Source organism: Anneissia japonica, unplaced genomic scaffold (assembly GCF_011630105.1).
Source record: "Anneissia japonica isolate Jap-2015-1 unplaced genomic scaffold, ASM1163010v1 scaffold670_len1213532_cov191, whole genome shotgun sequence".
In the NCBI taxonomy this organism is placed as follows: Eukaryota; Metazoa; Echinodermata; class Crinoidea; order Comatulida; family Comatulidae; genus Anneissia; species Anneissia japonica.
This window is the reverse complement of record NW_022693499.1, coordinates 738,580-763,574: the sequence shown is the minus strand read 5'-3', so window position 1 is coordinate 763,574 and position 24,995 is coordinate 738,580. Positions and strand designations below refer to the sequence as shown.

Here is a 24,995-nt window from a genome sequence, read left to right as displayed (position 1 = left end):
CTCAATTAAAATTAAATTTAACTTTCCTTTGGTCAGTATGGGACCATGCTTTTTTACTTCAGTCATACAAAGTATTTTTGCGGTGTGTCAGTCATATTTAACAACCAGCTAATCAGAACAGGGCCAGCAATAAGCGTGTGTCTCACAAACACGTGTATTGTCCCACAAACGTATTTTATTTTCTTACTTCTTACTTGAACCTTAGCAACAATATCCAAGGGGCGGGGCATATTATACATTTTGACCTTAGCAACAATATCCAAGGGGCGGGGCATATTACACATTTTGACCTTAGCAACAATATCCAAGGGGCGGGGCATATTACACATTTTGACCTTAGCAACAATATCCAAGGGGCGGGGCATATTACACATTTTGACCTTAGCAACAATATACAAGGGGCGGGGCATATTACACATTTTGATGGTAATTTGTATGTTTGTAGTTCACTTTTACATGAAATTAAGGAGCATTTATTTGAGTATATACGTACGTATCCAAAAAAATAAACGCCTCCCTTGAATAAACACCCCTCAAAACCCTTCTAAACGCCCCGGGGCGTTAGTCAGTTTTATGTGGATTGGTAGGCATTGATGGAGTTGGGTTGTAGCTTGAAGATTAAGATGCTCTCCTTCAAATATTAGAATTTTTTTTCCAACTATATAATATACAGTTTTTTTGTTTTGTTTGAAGGTGGCCCAATTTATATTCACCTCTGTTCTTTAATAAGTACATAACGAGTAGATTTGCTTTTTACTACCCAAGCCAAGATTAGAGGTCACTTTTGCCTCGTAAAAGGTCAAATCTGCCCCGAGGAAACAAACGCATCCAAGTATCATATCCTTTTTGATGGCTACATTTGTTCTTGTACACATTAAACGCCTTAAGCTGCTCATAGTGCAGTGTGGTTGTAGCTCTGGGACTTAATCAAAAGTCGCTTGGCAATCCAGCCTTCCGATTGGTCTGTCCGTAATCGCTAGTGTAGTTTGTAGCACACCTGAGTTCTTGGAATATACAGTACCTGCAATATATTAACACCTGTGGCCTGGTTAATTCCTGAGTATTCTTGCAGCCATCAACATGTTCTAGCTAGACAATAGACCCAAAGTTGCATCTAATAGTGTGATAGTACACGGCCTGATGTACTTTATCATTAATATTAATGGAAATGATAACTATCTGTTATTATGATCTATGGTTTGTTATTTCTAGAAAGGTCTGCTGTAAGTTGGTCTAATTATTTTTAAAATAAGAGCAAGATCGATTGCTAATGCAGAGAACCAAAGGCGCCTTTGAAAGAGAAAGTATTTACGTTGCAAATTTTACTGTAATTCTGTCAGGAAAAAGGTGTTGCTTAGTGGTGAAGTCTTCCAATCCCACGGTCTTAGCTTGAGATGCCCATTATGCATTTAATTAATAATTCTATAATTGGTGAATTGTCATTAGATATAAATGGAAAAAATTGCGTAGTTGTCCTAGATTTGTTACTTTAAATATGCTTTATATTCTCGTGTATAAAGATGAGGCTTAAAATAAAAAAACAAATGTTGGTCTTTACGCACAACACGTACAAATTTCTTATGTGTGGATCGTCCGTAAACTCGCAAATTTACTACTGAAATGAAGCTAGTAACCGTTAGTATGAATGAACTCAATTAGGAATGCAGTGATGGAAATAAGATTTTGATGAACATTTAAAAGCCTGTTAAATGGTATACTATGTTTGGAAGATTAGCCCTATGTTTGGCTCAGTTTTTAGCCATCTAGATGCATATCAAGATCATAAATAGCAGCAAAATTGTGATTTTCTGATGGTGGAACAGAGGGTCTTATCAAACTTAGAGGTCGTATTTTACATGGATCGCCCTATACTCAAGAATATAAGGTAGGCATTTCAGTATATTGATGATGTCTATTGTCATTCCAGGCTTGTTGGTATTAGGGTACCAGTATTATTAGTCGAAAAAATAATGATGTTCATCTGGGAAGTATTGGAAGTGATGGTATTGATAATCATGAAGATTATGTCGGCAGTGATGGTTGTGAGGGTGATGATACACGTTAGTGGTACTAGTGATGACAATAATATGACAGTGATGATGGTTGTAGTGGTTGTAATGATTGTGGTCAAGATGTTGGGATGAGGTACTGTATGTGATGATGATGATGATGACATGGTGGTAATAATATGTTTTGTAATGATGGTATGTGATATGGTAGAGATGCAGGGGTGGCACCAGCGGGGGGGCCAGGGAGCCAGAGGCCCCCTCGGGAAAAAAAACCCACAATTTGTAGGTGAGAAAAAAAATTATGTTTTTTCTACATACAGTATAGTAAACTCTAAAATCAAAAGCCTTTGAAACACCTAAATTGTCATATTTTTCGGGGACCACTCTTTAAAGATTTAGAGCGACGCCCGACCGCGACAACCTTGCTCTCGTCAGGGACGTTAGTCCCCCCTGTTGGGTACCTCCTCCCCCCTCCCCCAGTCGGTAAATCCTGGCACCACCTCTGTAGGGATGCTCATTTGGTGCCTGCGATGATAAGAATTATGGTTGGTGGGTATTATGCAGTATGGTATTATAATATAGTGGTTGGGTTAATAATCTGATTATGATGGTGAAGTAGTGGTAAAAATGATGTGGTTGTTACAATGATGGATGAGATAAATGCATGTGAATTAGTTTACATCAATATTTTATTAACTCCAGCTTCCTGGCATTCGTTAATACTCTCACCAACCCCAGGTTAGCTATAATAGTCATGCATCAATGATTTTTTTTCTCCGTATATAACAGAATCTATTTATAAATAGAATCATATTTCTTGTAGCTGGATTACAGTAATTTGCGCTACTGCAAGTAGACACCTTTGGTTGTAATTCCATGGATTAGTGTTGTACACCTGTCTTTTCGTAGTCTAAACATCCCCATAATCACAAACTAATACCAGTGTATACTTTATCATAAACCCCATCAGCTACAGATTCTTAATAATTCTTAGTTGCATGTGTTGTTTTCTTAATGTTAGGTATTGATATAATTTAATATTTTGAATGAATAGACATATCTGTCTGTAAATGACACAGAGGAACAGCAGTGCTTGACTAATGATCTACTTCTATAGAGATTAAATGTAGAGTATGTGTTGGCATTAGATCTTTGCTTGCACATCTTGAAATTTAATTTGGCTGTCTATAAATCGCCTCTATTGTTTCAGCACACTGTAACTGTCTGTGTTAAAAATCTGAATAGAATTCAGTATTTCCACTGCTTACTTTGAATATTTCAGTTAATAATAATAATAATAATAATAATAATAATAATAATAATAATAATAATAATCAGTTTTTATATAGTTTTCAATTAGCTTACAATTGAAATTTAAACAAAACAGTGTATGTGAGGTCTTGAAAGTTAATGTGGCTGTCTATAAATGGCCTCTATTGTCTCATCACATTGTTACTGTCTGTTAAAAATCGTGAAAAATAAATTTCAGTATTTTAACTGCTTACTTTGTATATTTCAATTGATAATAATAATAATAATAATAATAATAATAATAATAATAATAATAATAATCAGTTTTTTATATAGTTATAATAATCAGTTTTTTATATAGTTTTCAATTAGCTTACATTTGAAATTAAAAAAAAAACAATATGTGAATTCTCATCTCAAATGAGTCTCATGGTTGGAAAATATTGTAATAGATGGCATTATAAGCTTTAATGTGTTCTTTGAATATGTTTAAAAGTTCAACTAAATATATGTACAAATAATAACATTGAAAGTACAGACCACACTTTTATAGTAAGAAAATCAGTTCATAAAATATAAGTATCAATAAAGTATTCAAGAAAATCTGACCTATTTTGTGGATATTCTCCGAGTTTGGTCTCACCAATGATGAGACCTCCCATCTAAACTTGAAATGGTACCACTTTATTCAATTATAGTTCTGAGGGCCCTACAAAAAATAGAGGCTGAAAGAGCCATTATTTCCTGGGGGAAAAAAATGTTTCTGAAGACAGCAGGGCTTAGGCAGTTTTTAAAGGAAATAATGGCTCATAAGGCTTCTTTTTTTATAGGGTCCGAAATAACTTGACAATAATTGCTTTATAAGTCAGTCGCCCTGTTTTACATAATATATTTTATTATTATATTTAGGCTATTATAACTGCTGGTTGCGGTGACTGCTTGCTTAGTGGTCAATACATGAACTGCGCGTGCATTAGCTGCGTGTATGAGAATGGTTTATTACTAGTACGCACACTGACATTCATCACATCGCAGTTCTTTGCGATATGATGAAGATGATTAAGTTGATTTTGGTTGATGAAGTTTATTAGGTGGTAATAGGTAGGCCTAACCTCCTGGTAGACATAATTTGTTAAATAGATTTAAATTTACTGTAAACATTATTATGAATTATTTCAGTGTTGCCGCATTCCTTACAATCTCAAAACCATTGTGCCTTCCTAGTCCTTGCCTATAATACTGTAGGTGGTCTAGGTTTCAAGTGCCATAGAGAGAAGTTAGGTTTGCTGTGTGCGTTCAGAGTTTGGCCTGGCAACGAAATATTCATCGCGATTTGAACAACCCCAACTCCGAGGTTTTTGCGTACAAGAAGTCAAAAATAGCAGGCACTATATCATATTAGCGCCTCTCCAGGGATAAGAAAATTATGTGCAAAGGAAAATGATGACGTCACGACTGACTTATAAGGCATCTTATTCTACAGTCTTATGCCACAGTTGTAAGAGTTGAATATTTATGTCATTAGCTCTAACTAAAGTACTATTCACATTTGTTACTATGAATACTAATGATACTATACTAAAAGGTCAAAATGTCTTTCAAATAACAGTGTCCTTCTGGATCTCACGGCCACCACCTCATTACGTCCCTTACAGCAAACTTCAAACATTTCTGTGACACTTTTGCGGCATACTATTACCTAACCAAAATAGCTTGATATTAGAACACATTGACAATCACGTAATATGACAATAGAGAATATTAGTGATTCTCGCCAACGTCCATTTGCGCAAGGATAATTTTATTAATAATGGAAATGGTTTTGCCTAAGATGGCAATCTCTTCAATATATATTTCATGTTAGAATCTTACTCCATGCATTAATTGATGTTGCGAGGTTGGCAGTAATTAAGTTCTCATTAATCCTCATCAGATGTGTTTTAGCCCGGGATCATGGCACCTAACATTGTGTGAGCACTCACTCGCGTATAAACTCCCTCATAATTACAATAAAGTAGTAAAGAGTACTTATGCTCGTATGCTGGGCAATGGAAAAGACTGTCGGCGACCATGAAATTAGAACAAACAAAAAAAAACACTACGGAACTGTGAGGAAACCAGCTGGCCAAGAGTACATGTTAACTCTTTACTACTTTATTAACAGTAATTATGAGGGAGTTTATTATCATAATTATTATGGACTACAGTCTCAAATGATAGGATTATGTACGTAGGTGATTGCTTTCCTATAGAAATTATGCAATTATGAAGCTACTTTGGCAAAATCGAAAGACATTATAATTCCGGATTGAATTAATCTGTCTGTGGAGTCTATCATCTTTAAAATGCGAAGTCAAGAATAGTGCTGATGATAATGAATTTATGTAGTACATTGACCGGATTATATTCTATGTGATTTGGTAGGGAGAAATACAGTAATGAGGGATTGGTGTGCAGGACCATAAACACTCACTATTGTCTACAAGTACAGGCGTCACAGAAAATTTGCATAAGCAATTAGTATAAAATTAACTTAAATTTGCATAAAAGCAGAGTCGCCAATTTGAGGCAAAATAGTGGTGCTACAGTTCTTTTATAACTGTATTGATACAGTTAAGAAGAACTGTAACACCACTATTTTGATAAATATTGAAAAAAATGTATATTTTTTTTTGTTATTTATATTTTTTTTAAATAGATTGGTTTGATCAAACCAATCTATTTTTAAAGCTCAAAATTGTGTATTTAATAATTTTAAAACATTTTAGTAATTATAAACAAACATGAAATTTTAGTACTATTGTGTTGAATTTTTCACCAATTTAAACAAATTCATCTATGCTATTGTTTAGGCCTTATGCTACAATAACATAGATAGAAACTTGCTTCACTGTTGTGATTAAGAACTTTGAAGAATATAATTACCGGTATGCTTATCAATAATATTTAAATATCCATTGATGACTTATGAAACAATAAATTCTTGAGTGTTCATCATCATCAGCATTGTCATCTTTTCCAACATCACCAGATACTTCACCCTGCACCTCTCTCATCCCAACATTCTCTAACATAACATCTCAACATACATAGAATGTGTTAGTCCGCAACATCTTTGTTGGATTGAAATAGGTCTGAGGAAATGTGAAATGGTTTCAATTTGACTAGCATACTTAAACCCTCGAGAGACTGGTGATTTCAGACTAGACTTAAGTCTCTACTTTACTCTTTGATTTAAGATTATTCTTTTTCCAATTCCATTTGACCTGATTTGTGCCCAAAACAATCTAGATTGACTCAAGAATAGCTCTAGTGGTATTTTACCCATGAGGGTATTGCTGTATGTGTTTGTGATGATATTTTTTAGTGTGGGGATATACAGTAATCTGTTCAAGAGGTTATGATGCGTTGCCAAGAAATGGTATTCCATCTCATTTCTTTTCTTAAATTTAGAAAGAATTATTTATTTTCCCAATTAATTTTTGTACGGAAAGTATGAGTATGAAGATCCCACTTGAGTTAGTTGGCTGAAGTGGCATATTTCCTCAAACAACCAGCTGATTGGTTTTTTTTGTTTTTGTTTTTTTTGGTTTTATTTACTTTGTATTTACTTTCTTTATTCTATTGTTCATATTTCTTTGATCATACCTGTTTGTATACATGTTTAATATCAAACAAAATGAATGAATGGTACATTTATCTATTGTCAATTTATGATATTGTTTATCTACTTAATTACTTGATTGTAAAACAATTTTTACCAGGTTTGAAATCATGGGCCCTGTGTCTGGATAAATTGTTATCAAACATCAAGATGTTGTGCAAAACTATCAATTAGATTCGCAGAATACACCACATGATTGTGTACAAAAGCATATTATAGTATTGTCAATTTGCCATGCAAGCCTTTTAAGACTTATTTCACTTACTTATTGTACTTGCATTGCTAATTATTGCCGTAAATTAGTTCTAATTCTACTGTAATGATATAAAGAATGTATGTCATCATTGTATGAAAACATGCCAAAACCCATATTATGGGCACAATTTCACGTTTTTGGTTAGTCTGCCCTGTATTCTTATTCCCTAATAAGGAGACACTTTTTTGGTCCTGAAAGTGTCCCCTTAATAGGGGTTCTACTGTATATAATATTTTACATTATACAATAGGATTAAAACACTGGATTTTAAATACTCAAATGCTTTCATACCTTTATTTTTGTTTTGTACTCTCACATTCAAACATTCCCCCTTCCATCCTTCCCTTTCACCACTGTATTACTAAACCAAGTGCACTATGTTTTTATTAAACATTAAATATAATAGAAACTAGTATCATTAGAATTTTTAAGGCCAAAAAACTTATTTGATAGCCTGCCAACGGTTCTTAAGCACATCATAAATCAGTGTACTACAGTTAACCTAGCATAAAATTCACACACTTGGCTCAACATACACGTTAAATCAAGATGATTACCATAGGATTTAAAACCATCAGTGCTGAAAATGAATGTACATAAGTTAACTCCAGGGGGCATCAAATTCCACACTTGTTAGAGTTCTGTTGGGGAAGGGATGGAATATATTTATAAGAAATGTGGTATGTTGTAATGTTTCTATGGACATGGGAGTATTTTGTGATTTGTTTATTTTTTTTATATCTAAACTGACATTTAAAAAGAAACTCCAATAAAGTTGGCAGAATCCAATGTTGTACAGGTAATCTAATACCCAAAATAAATAAATACAAATAAATAAAGTACTAACACTATAAAATATATCTAGAGAACTGAATCATAAACATTACAAATATAGCTAAGAACTGCTTTAATTGGTAATGAACCAACCACAATGGTTGTTACCTTACCGCAAGCTTTTGTCAGTTTTATTGTGGTAGGTTTATTACTGATCAAAACAGTACTTCAGCTATAATTAAGTAAAACCAGATGAAGTTTCATGATAAATCCATAAGAAATGAGTACACAAACAATCTTGAACTTAAAAATATACTCAAACTGTCAAAAAAATACTATTATTACATTCTTCATCCATATATCCTCAAGAAGGCCTTATATTATTTGATTGTTGATTATTACAAGCATTAATACAAGGCCAAATACTGAAATTTCCACAAATAGCAGTAAGGAAGATGAGGCTATTAAATAATAAACAGTCGAAGTAATAGAATTGTTGATACCAAAATAGAAATTTCATAGTGAATCCTGTAATAATATTTTAAAGCCTGCATTCTCTAGAGTGATGTAGGGTTGCTATATTTATACCAGATACAAGATACTTTTATTGCTGGTACATAAAATACAAGTAAAATTCGTCTTCCCGATGCAAAAATAAAATGTACTTTCTCTCCCTGTTTTATTTTTTTTTGCAAAAAAATGATCATTGTCCATGCTCATGACCTTGTCCAAATGACCCCTTACAGATGGGGATACTCCCAGTACTACTCTATTCTTTTGCATTACCTAATCTTGGTACTTAAATTATAGTGTGTAATGTATGATGTGCCTCTATGGAAAGGACTGATGGAAGTGAAAGTCAGCACCACCATAAACCTCTTTCTCTTTTTGGTTTCTTTTTTTAATACTATGCGCTTAATTGCATTCTGGAGATTTCTTGAAAAAAAAATCTTGAATGTCATTCATGTTAAATGGTCTAATGTGTCTAGGAGCAATTTTATAGTTTGTTTGTCTGATTCATATGTTAAATAGCTGATAAAATTATCTCGTTAATTAGCATATTTATCACAAATCCAATTTACAAGTCTTCAACCTGAATGAAGAATTCAGAAATTACATAGCCAGTTGGTGGACAGCAGCCCCTGCTGCAATGTCTTTAAATGTTGACATTTGTCACCCCGTAAGGGATAGCGATATTTGCACCAGGAGGCCTAGGAAATTGCAGAATGTATCTGATATGATGAGTGGCAGGGCATAGGTCTTTGTCTAAAGGTTCAGTGGTACATATCATTTTACATGGTAACATATCTATACTTGATTGCGTTCTCAAGTGAATGTTGGCGACTCTAAATGCATTGTCCAAGTACTTAACCCTCCAGGGAAATTTAAATGTATTTAATTGTTGACTTAGGATTTGAACCATTCACTCTTTGGTAATGATTAATTTGGCAGTACGCACTCAAGTTTTGAAAGGATTCCATTATTATCTTGTTCTTCCCATAGAATGTTGTCTTAAATATTGTTTTTTTTTATACAGGTAGTATATTTTTGAGTATAATGAATATTTTGCTTTATCTGCCCTTGACCATTGTATACTTGTTTGATTTTTTTGTGTACTATGTCTTTAGTCAAACAAATAAATGAAATAATATACAGTAGTAAGAGGGATTTGTGTAGTGTATAATGCAGAGATAAAAAAAAAATATAAATATAATATTAACTAATTAATATCCTTGTATGGGTGTAATGATGCTGTCTGAACCTGTGTACACTCTAGCCCATGAAAGACTAACTGATGATAATATTACATCTCAGAGCGCCCTCTATTATGTCATTGAACAGAAGTGACTACTGTAGGTTTTGTTCAAAGCCTAGCTGCTTTTCTGTAATTATATTTTTATGTTATTTCATTTTTAAATTAAGCAAGTGGCTGATAATATAACATTATAATTCAATATACATTATTGTCTAATTTTTATCTACTCTGGGCTAGTAATTACCAATAAGCCAACCTCTGCCCTCCCCATCACCACACACACACAAATTGTTGTATTGCCCAGGCCCAGAAAAAAATATTCGTTTTATATATTAAGCTCAATATTTTAAATTAGTTTTTATGTACTGTCTGTAGCCTGTAATATTGCATTAATGTACAGTAGTAGCTTGCACTCATTATCTCCAATGTACAGGTATTGATTATGTTGCATTCACTAATCAGTGCCTTGTCTCTTTCAACGCTACAAGTGGGTTGCACATCAAGAAAGATAAATTGTTGAACAGGTCAATATTGTAATGTTTTAAATCAATGAAATGAAAGTGATAATAAATCACCTTCACAGTTTATAAAGTCCTGGTTTATGGTGCCATATTTTTTTTTTCAGTCTACATCTAGCAACAAGTAAATCACCAAATAGGATGGATACTATATGATATGCTATAAATTTGAACTACTGTATGAACAAGTTGTTTAAACTAAGCCTCATTTGTAGGGCTAGTGGCTGAGGTTGTCTTAGTCATGTGAAGGGTCATTCCATTGGCATGTATATGGATTGAACCAGGACCCTTGAATTAGGGATAGAGCTGAGCTTTTTTTTTGTGACTATATTTATAGAGGGTGACTCTTCCAGTGTGTCCTAGAAGATCGACTGATATTCAGGCGCCCTCTTTTAAAAAAATGAAATAATTATGATGCTTTTATCAGCGAAGCTCTTTATGAGGGTTAGGGAGAGGACTTGTTTTTAGTCGTGAGAAAAAGTCCTACTGTCATAGGAGTTGAACCCAAGACCCTGGGACTAGAAAACAAGCATCTTAACCACTAAAACTATTCAACTCTATTCCCAGGTTAATATACTGTTTTTTTCCAATCCAAATGTCTTTGTTTCAATTCCTAATAATTTAGTACTGGTACTACAATTTTTTTTTTTTGTCAAAACTAAAATATTTGCACTCTCTAAATAAAAAATCATCATGGCTTATTAATACAGAGTGGTGTTTTATTTTGTTCATGAGAAAATGCTGAACCCATATTAAGGTGAGGTAAAATAAGCTCTGTTTAGTTCCTTATGCTATGGAGATTATTCAGTAAATTGTCAAGTGAGACTTGACTTCACTACTTTACTTACCTCAAAAAAACAAAAAAGAAATCGCTTGAGGGGAGCTTGTACAGTATTATTTTACGTACAGTAAAAGACAGATGAACAACGTCGCTATCACTTAGATGGCTAGTAAGTAAACACACATACTATTACATAAATTAAGCTACATGACAACTACATACGTTATCATCTCAACGCATTTTGTATTCTTGGTAATTACATATAAATAGAATTGTATTTTACTGATTAAGAGATTCATAAACACACTCAACTTTGATTAGTACTGTGAATATCATTGGAATGTATCTATTTCCTAGCTGCTTTTATTATGGCTTATGTTGAATTACTGTTATTCTCTGTGTCTATTACTCAAACAAGCTTGATTATTAATCTAAACAGTTGTATTTTATAATAGTTTGGACTTAAATGTTAATATAATACACACAGAAATGTATATAAATATGATACAACAAAATGTAGGTATGGATGGATTTATTCAGTGTACCTATGGAAGTCTAAAGAAGACTTATTTCCAGTGGGGTCCTTCTGGTGGTGATTGGGCAGTACACCGGGAGACAATCCCCTACTCTTTTCCGAAGAGTGTACTGCGTTCTTTAACGTGCACATGGGCCATAATGTACATAGGACCAACGGCTTAAACGTCTCATCAAAAAGACGGTGCGCTATTGTAACTTGTGTTTCAGCCCTCCAGATGAAACACAAGGAGAGCAGCGATGGGAATTGAACCGGGGACCTAGAGATCTCCACCGTTCAGTGCACACACAGTGGCTACCACCAGATAAGCCAACTTAGCTAAGCTGCTTTCTCATAGAAGCCTTGCAAAAACAGTTAAAAACCAATAAAAAATGTTTTAATTTATATAATATGATAATAATTTAAAGGTATTTTTTTATATGATGGTACTGTATAAAAGAAGAGCCTGCAATATCATCCAAGCCTATTTTCAAGCTGTTCTTAAATCCTATCCAGATTGTCAAATTTTCTTTGCAAAAAAACTGTTGTCTGCCCATGTATAGTCATGATTTGCCTATATATGGTCATGATATGATGTCGTCATGACATTTTAAGGCATGTCACATGTTTTTGGTTTTATATACGATGCAGGTGCACACTATTATTTAAAAACAGTTATTGTTTTCTAGAGCAATTTGTAAAAAATGAATATAATCGCTTAATAGAAGAAATATATTGAAGAATAGATAAATATGGATCAGGCTTAATTAAATATACGGGCTATTGACTTGAAAATCGTCATTGTACTGTGATTGATGGTAGAAAGAAAATGCACAAAAAGGTTCTGGATTATTGGTCATCTTTCTAAATTATATCATTACAATTTTACAAAGGACATTTCAATTGCTGTGTATTATCATGAGCTAATATACTCAGCTATTTTAGTCTGGAGATTTGCTAATTTTTTTGAAATTTTGTCTGTCCTTGAAAGAACACCATAGTTTTCATTGTTCCGGTGTTTTTTTTTTACTTGCTGATGAAGTTAAAATGAGAAATATTCTTTTCACTGACAGGACGACGAAAAGAGGCTTAATGATGATTTACAATGTCGGTTGAAATGTGAGATAAAGTAATGGAATTCTGTGAATTAAATGTCAAATTGTATTTTAAGGTGTTTCATCATTTGCGAATCTTTAAAGTTTTTTTTTTCTTATCTGTTGCATGCATTTGTATTCATGTGTGTTGCTGTTTTCGCAATTTTGCATGTTACCTGTGTATGTATAAAACATGTCAAGAGAATAAGAATAACAGGTATATTTATGCGTGTAATCGCATATGTTGTGTATGCAAGTGTATTCATACACCTATTATTAGTCTATAACATTTTAAAAGTTTTATAAAAACATATTAAATCATTTTCTGTCTTTGAGGTTCAGAAGAGATTAAGTTTAGTTTAAGTATATAAAATTACATTTTATAATGTTCGTTTATCTTTTACATCTGTGTATTATTAATCATGGTATCTTGATTGGTTATTGGCCTTAGAATCTACATCCAACCAAGTTTTGATATTCAGGTAACAAAGAAATTTTTTTTTTTCTTTTCTTTTGTGAAGTAAAACTACTGTAAAAGGACAACAAATGTGCATTTCTGCTTGTAATAAAAATAGCCAAAACTCTCAGTTCATTTCCTGCTAAGGTACCAACTATTGTGTTGTTATAAGATTTATAATCCAGAATCCAAAGAATGCACAGATGAAATAACATTGGAATCTTAAGCATATAGGAAAGACAAAGACTATAAGGCAGTCGTGTTCATTCAATCAGGATTAATTATGCAAAGTGATCGTTACGCTTGAAATTAGCATTGGCGTTCACATTGAGACTTTGATAAGACGATTTTCACAACAACTGTGTAAATAACATTATGAATTGATGTACAGTATTAATGTACAGTATTAGTACCGTAAATCAATTTTCATATTCACTGGACATGGGCATAGTAATTAGTATGAACTACACACTACAGTACACTATGTTATATTGGAACAAGGAAAAATAAGTATGTAAAATTAATATTCTGTAGAGTCATCAACTATAAAAAGAAATAATGGTGAAATAATATATAAACAATATTGTACAGTATCTACATTACTTTTCAATTATTTTATATTTTTAGTATCAGTAGTTTGTGAAACAAATATATTTTGTGTGCTTCTTTTTTTGTGACAATAACAAGTTAATCTTCTGTAGATATTATTCTGCTGATGATTATTGAGACATTCTTAACAAAAAACAACAGTTCTTTTCAGAACTGTCTGTGTGGCATGCTGCAGTCATTTAATATGATAAACATCTTTATATCCGCTGTTACAAAAGTGTCATTTCAAATAAATTATTATTATATTATTATTATTATTATTAATTTTATTATTATTATCAATTAGTCTTTGAAATCTTATATGTCTATTCAAATTCACTGAACTAGATGTAATTGTGATAGGGTGTTATGTAAATTACTTCGCAGAGGTCGTTCAGAGGGCGCCCTCACTTGTCATGCACTTCGATAATCCGTGACTCAACAAGCTTGGATATAGAACTTAATCCAGCAATTCTTAAAAATAAATTCCCTGTGTACTACATCAGGATGACCTGTGACTGTAGGAGCCAGTTTTGATGGTGAAGGAGGGTTATTCCTACGAGTGGCTATTAAAGACTTATGTAGATTTACTTGCATTTCACATCGATCCCCAGGGATTATGATCAATGAAAAATGGTCATTGTTGAACAACAATCCATCTTTCTGTATTTTAATCTGTGTTCTAGAATAAAAGGTCATTAATAGAATTAATGTTACTGTTTTTATTAATTACTGCACAGGATAATGTTCAATCGATTTATTTTTTATTCTTGTCAAGTGGAAACAATCTAAACGTATTTGGGCCCACCGGTTTTTTCTGATGCCATGTCAACTTACAAACACAAGTAATTGAAAGTAATGAGAAAAACATAACAATTATAGAAAATTATTATGAATAGCAATAGTAGTATTACATAATTAATTAATTGATATTACAAGTAATAATTGATTCTTAAAGTTTTTTCATTTGGAGCCTGTTAACAAGGAGCATTTAAAGACTTGAATAGAAGACAAATACAAAGCCACAAATCTCCAGGGATGCCGCTATCTACAACCTTAACATCGTCGCTGGTTCAAACTGCTCCCCACCCCGGGTGTGCACTTTAAGGGATCCATTGCATCATTCGGAAGAATAAGAGGTTTACCCCGATGCTATGCTTCATTTCAGCCCCTCTTGTTGTGGAATAATGTGAAGTGTTTAGCTACTATAATCGCCTCGTCAAGGCGGCTAGGTAGTCATAGACCTCGCTAATTAATATAGAATGCAGCACAATGATGCTGCGAGTTATGACTTATTCTCCTACCTTTACCAACAATCTCTCCTTTAAACATGGGTTGAAAGAGACAGCTAAAGATAACAATATTTAAATACCCTAAAATAGGATAATGCCTTATTTGTGTGATTATTTTGAGAAGACCATTTTTAATACGAAACATGAATCATTTATAGGATAAGCATTTTATTGTTTTATAGGTGTATGACTCAGCCTGAATGCTCATGCTGAAATTCTCTTCCCCCATGCTGATACTTTCAAATTGATGCGGCACATACACTAAAGTGTATTGGAATCTTGTTCAAATCCCAATTGTGCTGATATTTATGTCTCAATTTATCTCTGCACACATTGAGCATGTTCACCATCTAAATCCATCTACTGTAGTGCAAAACAACTCTGACTCTTATACCGCCGGCACGTCTACAAGCATCGTGCCTCATTTGACGCAATTTAGTGCTGTGCGACGTACACCGCGGAAATAGCATCGTTTGCACCGTGTCCATGGAAAAGTATGCTGATTTTATTACCGCCTTTAAGTAGGACTTGATCTTTTATTAAAAGCAGGCATTGTTACATAAAACATTGTAAATCAACATTCAATACCGGGAAGGTATAGATAATATGTGTTGTATGCAAAGCACATAATCTGTGTTAGTAAGTAACATTTTTGTGGCAGGTATCACGTAAGTGTAGCAGATGGAAAAGGATTATTGACTAAGAAAGCATGGTAGTGGACGATGAGGCAGATGGCTAGACATGGAAAATATTTCTAAAATCAAGTTTCAGTAACATATTTTCCTAGATTTAGTTGCATTTAGCTGCATCAAGTTTCTTCAGTAGCTTTATTTTTATAAATTGTAATTACTATACATTATAATTTATTGTAGGTATTTTTCTTTCTTTTTTTTCTGCTTCGTATGAGTACATTAATTATGATCCTATTTCTGTGATAATTATAAAAATAAAAGTATTTCTTAATAATACTTATTAAATATGATAATTATAATAATCCAGAAATATATTATTAATTTTATTTTCATTAATATTTGTTTATATTTATTTTATTGTTATTTGAAAAGTGAAGTATAAACCAGAATGAATGAATTCTGCTACCACATTTGAATCATTAAAATAAAAGATTTAAATATAATTGAGATCAAAAGAAACTTTAAAAGCTATGGGACATTGGAAATATATACAAGGTGAGCATAGAAAGTCACATCAACAAAGCCTACTTCTTTATACCATCCACCATTTAGTACTTGTTTCTTTTCCTTCACATCTTCATACATACTTATTTTGAAATCAAATATTACTTTTATTATTATATTCATTAGCTAGGTGCACCCTCATTAATGTTGCTCGTTAACATGTCGTCAGATGTCCTAATTCTCTACAATTGATTTACTGTTAACTCTTTTTTAGTTAATAATAATGATACATTTTCAGTCTGAATGAAAAAAATATAGGGCACTGCAATTAGAGGAGTTGAGGCAACCTAGCAGTCCTTAATGAGCCATTTTCTAATTATGATTTAAAGTACTATTATAAAGGATGTCAGTGAAAAACCCAATCTGTTGTGTTGATATTGTATGCGGATTCCATGGCTCTACTCCGAGTTTGTACTTTAATGATGGGGATACAGTTAGAGTAAGAATACTCCTGGGAAGGATAAGGTGTTACATGATCAGTGAGGGAATAGATCCCACTGTTGTAATTTGAATGAGCAGAATTATAATATACAGACACTGTTCCAAAAATGAGCAAATAATATGTTTGTGGTTTTCTAAGATTTAAGTGAATAAATTTTATAGAGAAAATGATGTTTATAGAATTAATTTGAGCAACTTGCATAAAAATTGAGAAAATAATAATACGATAGCCAAGTTAAAATATTTTTATGATCGAAATGTGTACGGCAGATACAGTTTGAAGATTTAAATGAGTGGTTTTGCATTTGAAGGATAAGCAAAGTAGTATTGGGTAATACAAAGGCATGCGTATTGTTGTTGGAGTGACTGTTCTAGTTCTGATTGGAATTATCATTTACAAAAGAGCTGTGTTTCGTTGTGTACAGGTTAAGTCACAAAAACTACAGAACATAGATTCAGAAGAGTAATTATATAAAGTATAAGTGATTTGAAATCATAAATAGTAACTAAAAAAATAGGAAAACAACAATCACTGTAAGTGAGAGCATTTTTGTGAGATCATTTTTTGTTTTTTTTATTTATTTGAATTGTCAATATCTAATTGCAGTTTGGCGATTTGAAGGAGAAAATTGTACGATTTGAATGAGCAATTGATGTTTAGAAGAGATGCATATTTTTGAAGCATTGAAATCATTCCATTGCAATTAGCAACATGTAATTTAAGAAGCTAGTCTATAATGATATCTGTGAACATTTTATGATTTGTAGTCTAAAATGGTCACACATTAAATTTCTGAGAAACAAAGGTGCAAGTCGTAATTATGTACATTGCACTACATATAATAAGATATAAAGTGAAATACAGGATGTTATTTTTCTGTAGAACTCATTGAATTACCTAACATGAGAGATTATAATGATAAAATAAAAATGTACTGTAGCACATCTTATTTTGCAAGACTTAAATGCAATTTTTCTGCAAGTATTTTACAATTCTGCTAATGAATTTTCATACCCCTCTTTACAAACATCAATTAATCCCGAGTACAAATGATCATATTGGGCTCAATTGACCCTACTTTGGCAAGGTGATGATTAGTGGAGGCTCACTCTGATCATAACCTTTATAAACGACAGTCTGTTTAGCCCCAAAGGTGATTAAAAAACGGGATGTGTTCAAGGAGCTGAGAATATGTTTCGTAAATTGTTTGATGTAGTGACGGGGGTTAAAGAGTATTATTTATTTCAATGTGTGCTGTCATCAGGAAAAATATCATAGGAGCGATGTTTTGCCCTACTTGATATGTTATTGAACCGAATACTAAGTACGTTCCCAAAAATATCATAGGAGCGATGTTTTGCCCTACTTGATATGTTATTGAACCGAATACTAAGTACGTTCCCAAATACTTTCCACCCGAATCTCTGGCAAATTTTTTTCGCAAGTATTTGGGAACATACTGAGTATTTGGTACGATAACTACTAAATATACTAACTGATATAAAGCAAAACAATGTACATGTTTAGCATAACCAAGAAAATGTATTTAATAGTAGTATTGTAAAAATACTTTTAGAAAATCGCATTCAAGGGTGGTAAAATGATTTATGTTAGGAAATTCAATGAGCACAGAGAGAATATGAAGAAGGTATGCAAAACAGGAGATTCAAAACCCCGACCTCGGGGTTAAAGCTCGAACCGTAATGTCTGCATCAACCACTCCTAAATTGACTGCTTACTACATTGTAAACTATAACACTAATGCAGGCTAAATTATCCCCATTGATTTTGATTACTGCCACTAATCCTTGCAACTACATACTGATTGTGTGCTAATGCATTTGCTGCTTTTTCGTTTTATGCCCTCATAAATTTAACCAGCAAAATCAAACAATTATAACAAATTCTGGGGGTTTTTTTTCTCTCTTCCAATTTATTCTTGTTTTTTTTATATAAAGATTTATCTACTTAGTTTGAAGTTTAATTTATTGTGTTACATTTAGAAATTCATTAAACGGTTCTCAATTTTCATTATTGTGTATGAAGAAAAAACTGTTCGTTTGATTTTATTTGTTGTAATTAATGTTATGATATATTATTGAGGGCCTCAATGGATCAGACTTCTCTTGTGACTGTTTTGGCCAATTATGTATAACTGCTACAGTATAAGTAACAGTTATAAGTCCTTGATTTGGACATCCTTATAAAATATTAATAATTGTTTTCAAATTATTGTTTTAACTGCAATATTAGTAATAAAAATTGATAGTCGCATATAGGTGTTTATACAGAGGTATACAGTTGAATTTGCCTAAGTCAACTTTGCCAAACTGAAATAATTTCTAAGTCAAAATTATTTTACATGCCAAATTGTTGTGTTTTCCGTTAATTAACAATCTGTAAGTTTTATTTTATCTAAGTCGAACAATTTTTAAATGGCATTTTCGATTCGACTTACTCAAGTTCAACTGTATATCATTTACTACAATGTGTAATGTGCTACAATATAATAAATTCACTTTTTTGTTATTTAAAACTATTAGATACGGTGGGAGATACCATGTACTCCAGTTTTTACATTTTAGGATAACAGTCAGATGAACAACATGAATTGGATACTGTAGTAATTAATGATTGATTGATCCTCGTATTGGGAAGGATTGGTAATATTGGAAAGGGAATAGTGTTTGATATGATTGGTATTGGGATTTTTGTGAGATAGAGTAGGGATTAGTGAATGACAGAATTTATATATTCTCAAATAAGCATAGGTAGAGTACTGTACTCTGAAACATGCTATTGCACAACTTTTTTTATTAACTTCATTCGCAATAGATACATTGACCTAGAAACAACCATTAAATCATCTCCCCATCGGCCATTAAATATCTGATTTAATAACTGATCAAATTGTATTTCAGCCAAATGCTACAATTTAGTAGTAAATAAACATGAGGCTACAAATGCTTAACTTGAGCAGGTAAGCTACAGTATGAGCACATCAGTAAGCCTCTCCTAACTTTCTATACAATTAACAGATTCAATTTGATCTCCTAAGATAATTTGTTAATTGATATTGCAATATTTCTGGATTATAGTATATTAAGTTGTTTGTAGGTTGTGTTTTTGGGAATGTGGGTATACTGTAGACTGTGTGCAAAGTACGTTTTATGTCTCTCGCCTACGTTGTATTATCTCACGCATCAGGACAATTTATATAAAAGATAAAATGTAGGTTACTGTATAGGCCGATTATACCCTAAAATTCATAAAAATTAAGTAAATTTGTCATTAAAATGTGAATACAGGTCATATAAATTTCTTTTAATGAAGCTAAACCGACCGGCAACTGTAATCAGTAGCTGTTCTACCACAACAATATAATAAAAGATAACACAGAGGGCACTCTGTTCCATGAATTTTACATAGAGGGCACTATATAAAAATTTTTTTTTTGTCTTGTGCATCAGACGCCAACAAAGTTGGCAGGTATAACATATCCATGTAAAACCTATGTAAAATTTACCGAGATGTTATATTACTATACACTTATGACTTTTATTGTGTTGGATATGCACTGATGACGCAGGTATTTATCACGTACTGCAAATAGTCTGTCATAGGTCCAACTCACTCGCATATGATTTTTTGATTATTTTGTTATCTAGTATTTGTAACCGTAGGACATACATAAACATTTTTGTTAGTTTACACAACATCCCTTTTTTCACTAGGCCTGTCCTAGGGGTGTTCTAATTATTTGCTCAATCTTAATTTCAAGTATGTGTGCATGAATACAATAAAACTTGGTAGGAATATCCTGGGAGATATTTTGTAACTGCCTTGCATGTGAATTATGTATTAGGAGTGGAGTTTAGTCATGTAAAGCGCTATCCACAACTAATATGTGTGAATTGCCCATGTATGGGTATGATGATGTCATATCATATCCATCAGGCATGATGATGTCATATTATACCCATATATAGGCAAATAACAGGTATTTTTGATAGGATTTGGACTTAGAAGGCAAGCATCTTAACCACCAAGCAACACTAGCTAGTAGTAGCTAGTAGTACTAGCTAGTTACACTAGCTACAGTTATTACACTATCTTAGAGCAAACCACATTCATTAATGGTGGAGTTGAGATGTAGCTTCACGATAAAATTTGAAAATGGTGTCATTTTCTGGTTCAAGATTGGATTATTGTAATGGAGTCCTTTACGGAATACCATTAACATCAATTAGGAAGCTGCAGCTATTGATGAACATCGCTGCTCGTCTTGTCACTGGGACACCTAAATTCCATCACATCACCCCTACTCTTCATCGTCTTCATTGGTTGTGACCACGGAAACTATTACAATTTTTAATATAATTAATATTTTTATTATGTATTTTATTTTTATTATTTTATTGTTTATTTTTATTTTTTGTTTACTATTTTATGATATGCTTATTGTTTATTAATATATTATTTTTATTGTTTATTGCTTATTATTTATTGTTTATTTAATAATCAATTATTATTTTTTTATCTCTCAGTTTTTTATTTACTTATAACAAGTGATTGAAATGAAATATTGAGGACTGAATAGACATACATTTGATATATTTTGTCAGATTTAATTAATTATTAATGAATGATTAATGAATATTTTTTATTATTCTTTCAGATTGGTATTGAGTATCATCCAATTAATTCCACCGTAGTCCCTGTCTCTTATACACATCTAGATGTAGTTATTACACTATCTTAGAGCAAACCACATTCATTAATGGTGGAGTTGAGATGTAGCTTCACGATAAAATTTGAAAATGGTGTCATTTTCTGGTTCAAGATTGGATTATTGTAATGGAGTCCTTTACAGAATACCATTAACATCAATTAGGAAGCTGCAGCTATTGATGAACATCGCTGCTCGTCTTGTCACTGGGACACCTAAATTCCGTCACATCACCCCTACTCTTCGGTCGTCTTCATTGGTTGCCAGTGAAACAGCGTATTGAATTCAAAGTACTTTTATATGTTTACAAATCAATTCACAAGTTATCACCAAAATACATTTCCGAATTAATTAAGGTTCGTTCTGCAACATGCACTCGTTCCCTCCGGTCAACAACTGACTCAACCAATCTTTATTGTCCATCCTTTTGGTTAAAGTCTTGTGGGGAGCGATCGTTTATGGTTGCTGGGCCCAAGTTGTGGAACTTGTTGCCTTTATTTATTCGTGAGTCACCTTCGTGATGGGTCACCATTTTCAAAGAACGACTTAAGACCCACTTATTCTCGTCCCTTTAATTAATTTTTTTTTCTATTTCCATGCCAGCTAGCTTTTAGAGCCTTAACTAGGATAGGAGGCGCCCGAATCCGAGATGGCCGAGACTCAACAGGTGCTGTTTGCAAACTTAAAAGGGGGTTGCTTCAATTCGAGATGGGCCTCATCTTGAGATTAAGCCCACTGGGCTTCAATTCGAGGTTTTATGCTACTTGCATTTAAATTAAATATATCCGGTTCTAGAGCCTCCCATGTATCACAGATATTATAGAATTCTAATTGCTTTATGAATAACAGTACATGTATGTATTATTAAATTTTCTGATTTTGTTACAATCTACTTCTGAAAATTTGTTTATGATCTGTTGCACTAGTATACAGTTATGTGTGAACATATGAATGACTCAGCGAGATTATGTGTTGCCATGTGTCTCTGTGTTTGTAACGGATGGACAATAATTACTAAACAGTTGGTGAGATATTAAAGAGAGACCAATACCGGAGATAGAATTACTGTCGTGAACACATCGGCTTTGTCTCGGATGCGCGACTGGAGCCGTATCCCCGTGAATAGTTATAATAGATGGGGCTGAATGTGAACTAGCAAGAGAATGGGTTTTGTTCTGCGCCGAGTTCATGTGCGTTTGACCCAATTCTGTTTTTGTCTTTGGTAATCTGATCTGTGATTGGTTGGATGTGAGCTTGTTGTCTGCTCATAAATTTAATTAAGTTCTTTATTCATTATCTCAAAATGAGTGCGACAACATTTCATGCCACATGTTCATTAATATAAACAATCCGGTTGTCATTAAATCTGAAGAAAATCTCCTTGGGGATGATGTTGATGGTAAATGTCATGAAATGATTTTGTTAATGGTGATTACCATCATCGTCTTCGTCATCATCATCGTCGTCATCATTATCATCATCATCATCATCATCATCGTCATCATCATCATCATCATAATCATTATCATCATCATTGTCATCATCATCATCACCATAATCATTATCATCACCATTATCACCATCATCCTCATCACTACTTTAACATACAGTTGTTTGTTTTTTGCATTTTGCATGAAATGCCTCTTTAATAGGCTTTTGATTTTTTTTAAATCTTTGCTTTCTATATAAATTTGTAATTTTAATTGTAGCTTTGTAATTCTATATGGTTGTTGAAGTATAATTTTCAAGTTTGTTACTATTATAACGAATAATTGCAGTGATTGAGGTAGCGATGGAGATGATGATGTAATAGGTAGTGATGAATGCAACAGCATCAACATAATAGTTAACCAAACATAGATTCAACATCAGATTGGCACATTGACAGTTTATGTTGAGTTTTTAAGGCACTACATATACAATAATTTATCATTAAAGATCTTTTTGTGCCATGTAATAAACCAAGAAAAAATATTAAGTCGGTGTATATTAAGTAAGATCATAGAGCAAAGAAACTGTTTCTTTGCTCTATGTTAAGATTAACTTTAAATTTGTAAATTATTTTGTAAATTAGAAAAAAAAAAATTTTCTTTGCCAATTAGTCAGACACCATGTAAAATAATACCATTCCTAATGTCATTGTATTTCTATAATCAAAGGATTTTTGTAGTAAATATTCGGTGCAAACTTAATTGTTTTGACCTGTGTCTCATTGGAAATTGATCAATTACTTGATCCTCTTAAAATGAGCAATTCAATATTTTAATTAAATATTTAAGGATGTTCAGATTTTACCGCAGATGGGCTATCTTTATGACAATTTTAATTGGTGCATTTTTCATTTTGATATCCAAAATGACACTGGTCTTATAAAAGTGACATTTTTGGAAATTGATTGAGACATTAGTATGATCTGAAAAACACACCAGCTTACTACGTAATTGGCTTTCCTAATTAACCATGTCACCAAGGATATTAAACTTCCAATTTAATTTAATTAGTTTCTTATAAATTGTTAATTTCATTGAAAGAATACAGTACTGTAGCAGACTTGTCCTTGGGGGAAAAAAAACTCTGCATGCCCTGAGATATGGATAGAGATTGTTACATCCTTTTTAAAGTTTCAAGTGTTTTGATTTCTATTGGCTGTGAAAGTAGTATTAAGAAGAAATCAGAGAAATGTTCCATTTCAAATTACAGGTTTCGTTAAATACAATTTGTACCTCTCATACAGTATTGTGTCTTCTAAATATACAGTATTTAATCAAATAAAAGCCCCGGGGCGTTTAATTATTCATCCCAACCAGGTCAGGAAAAATGTAATTCTACTGGAGTAGAACTTTAATGAAATGTGTTGAGAATGATTTTGCTTCGTTAGATTTGTTTACAGTCATTTTGTGGGAAATTTACTTGAGGAAAAAATAAACACTTTGGGCATTTATTTGAGGGAGGAGTTTATTTCAAAGAAATACTGTATAGTATTGTATAAATTTACGGACTAAGATTGTACTTAAGTTTTATATCCACTTGGCAACCCAAAGCTATGTTATTACTGTGATTCAGCATTAAGTTAGGGAGAAAATGAAAAAAATCCTCTTGAAAAAGGCTATTAAGGAAAGGAGTCTTTTCCCATGTACATCCATGATGCCCTCTTAAATCAGATCCAAATGTGAATACATGTGCTCTCTTGTTGACTCATTGTTGTCGTCATATGATCGTGATGATGATTCACACCATTCAAATCAATACACGCAACATGCTTGCATTGTTTACTGCTTCCAAGGAGACGTAATGGGTTTAATCGACTGGAAGAATCATCTCTTGTGGAAAGCAGTTGTTATTCTCCTCGCGATCTCCAATTGATTAAAGGATTCAGTTTTAGAGTCCCATTACAAGTCTGTGTTAATGGCGTGGAGATTTTCTTTCAAGCCAATCACAACGTGTACATCAAATAAACACTCTATTTGCCCAATTTTGGAGAAAGCTACAATTTTTAATAAATTCAACAGCATAATCTTTTCCCATTTTGCTTGTAATAAATTAATGAATGTCCACGATAATTTTTTGTTAGTTACAGGTGACCACGGAAACTATTACAATTTTTAATATAATTAATATTTTTATTATGTATTTTATTTTTATTATTTTATTGTTTATTTTTATTTTTTGTTTAC

General features: G+C 32.6%; 1 protein-coding gene across 2 annotated transcripts in view; it reads left to right on the top strand.

Annotated features, from left to right (window-relative positions):
• The window catches only part of LOC117100761 (lysophosphatidic acid phosphatase type 6-like), a 47,779-nt gene that overhangs the window by 18,092 nt on the left and 4,692 nt on the right, over positions 1–24,995 (top strand). Inside the window, exon 10 of one of the 2 annotated variants that reach the window (XM_033240570.1) lies at positions 21,271–21,313. The exons of the other annotated variant lie outside the window; for it this stretch is intronic. The gene's annotated coding sequence lies outside the window, so the exon portion shown is untranslated. Of the gene's footprint in view, positions 1–21,270; positions 21,314–24,995 lie in introns of those variants that run through there. 2 annotated transcript variants of the gene reach the window in all.